Below are 2,113 nucleotides of genomic sequence, written 5' to 3'. Positions count from 1 at the left end.
ACTTCTCTAGTCTTATTTATATGAAAAACAATTATTTTTTAAGTTTATTGAATAATTAAGATATTTAAACTATTATATAAATAAAATATATTAATAATTCAATAAATTAAAAAAATAATTTTCTTTCATAAATATGACTAGAGAAAATATTAATTTTGTTATTATAATTATATGTCGATGTTTTTGAATAACAAAGTAAGAATACCGATATAATATAATAATAATAATAATACATTTTTTAGTTGAGTTTGCAATAAAAATGAGTTGAAATGCCATAAAAATATTGTGGGATTTTAGATCGAACTCTAGTGGCGACTAGGGCATGCTTTTTAGTTCGACAAAGGTTAAGCATGCAGTTGAAGTTTGTTTACATGCTGTTCTCGAAATATGCTAGAATTGTTAGCATATCGAATTAGACATGTTTGTTTAGCATAATTGTTTAAGTTAGCTTGTAGCTTAAGTATCTTAGTAGTCTATAACTAAACTGTTTCACTCAGGTTGTTGAGAGAGATTTTGATTGTTGTTATTCACTTGTAATATTTAAACCCTTATTAAGTAAGTGAATAGAAAAACAGTTACAACCAATCCTAATTTAGTCATCTTCTTACTTCTTCCTTCTTTCTTTTATATATATATATATATATATATATATATATATATATATATATATATATATATATATATAGGGGATGTATCAAGTAGGAGGAATTTTTAAATAAGAGATAAGAGGATTCAATACTAACCATTAGATTAATCAAGAGAGAGAATTAAATTATTTATTAAAATTTTAATATAATTATTATTTCTCTCTCTTGATTAATCCAATGGTTAGCATTAAATCCTCTTACTTGATATATATATATATATATACCTCTCTCGTGAAAACTTAATAGGATTTCTTGTGTTTGTTTAAAAAACTTAATCTATCTTATAATTTTGGTTTGTTCTTGATGACACTCTGTTACAACAAATATAAAAATCAATTTTTTTTAATGTAAATTATAAAAGAACAACATTAAGATATACAAATACAATTTTATTCTTAAATGTAACATAATTATTTGAAGACTTAATTGTTACTGCAATCTCCATATCTCACAAAAATTGAAAATACATATCACAAATGAAGGATAAGTGAACTTTGGACAACCATCATCAGAAACACAAGGAATGCGAGCTGCATTGTCAAATAAGAAAAAAGAATGTTACTAAAAGATGATATAAGACTGTGTATAAGAGAAATTTGAAAATGGTAGACATACTTCTACTCGTTACAACAAGAAATAATGAAAGAAAGACGATCAAAGCATAATAAAACATAATTATTTGAGTCATATATGTTTTTTATTTTGTATGTAAGAAATAAAATTACTTGACCCCTTTATAAATAAAACTTCCATATGCTCTCTGTTAACTTCAATTAAATAATTTTTAGTACTTACAAGTTGCAAGTCATTTAAAAAATTAAAATTATGTTAAATGACTCTTATTAACATTTGTGTTTATCTATTTATCTCATTTAATTGACCACTTAACATTAGTAAGGATCACATCAAGTCTAAGGAATCATCAAAGGCTAAAATTATATATATATATATATATATATATATATATATATATATATATATATATATATATATATATATATATATATATATATATATATATATATATATATATATATATATATATATATATATATATATATATATATATATATATATATATTTGTATATATCCTTTCATTTCTATAGGAAATATCCCAGGGTTAAACAACAATAATAACAAAACTAATTATATAAATAACGCAATCAAGAGATGACATATATGTTTTATGTAAAAACTAGGACCAGTTTGATTTAGTTTTTAAAAATAGTATTTTTGTTTTTAAAAATTTAAAATTTTAAAACTTTTTTAATAAAGATATTTTGTGAAAACACATTTTAAAAACAATACTGAATTTTAGTTTTTAAAACAAAAAAACGAGAACACCCTAAAACATATTTCTGGTTTTACTTTTTAATTTTCATTCCAAAACATAAAAATACATAAAAGTATTGTTTTCATTGATGACAAAGTTGATATTATGGATTTAAGGGAGTGAAAATATATT

At 21.5% G+C, this 2,113-nt stretch overlaps 1 long non-coding RNA gene across 1 annotated transcript; it reads right to left on the bottom strand.

Annotated features, from left to right (window-relative positions):
* Positions 1-973: 973 nt before the first annotated feature.
* LOC131606709 (uncharacterized) lies at positions 974-1,389 on the bottom strand. The gene is made up of 2 exons (XR_009284990.1): positions 1,263-1,389; positions 974-1,177 (listed from the first exon to the last, which is right to left on the bottom strand). It is a non-coding gene; the product is annotated as an uncharacterized LOC131606709 (long non-coding RNA).
* Positions 1,390-2,113: the final 724 nt, after the last annotated feature.

This window comes from Vicia villosa, linkage group LG5 (assembly GCF_029867415.1).
Source record: "Vicia villosa cultivar HV-30 ecotype Madison, WI linkage group LG5, Vvil1.0, whole genome shotgun sequence".
NCBI classification, from domain to species: Eukaryota; Viridiplantae; Streptophyta; class Magnoliopsida; order Fabales; family Fabaceae; genus Vicia; species Vicia villosa.
The sequence above is the reverse complement of the archived record's forward strand: the minus strand, read 5'-3'. Positions and strand labels throughout refer to the sequence as shown.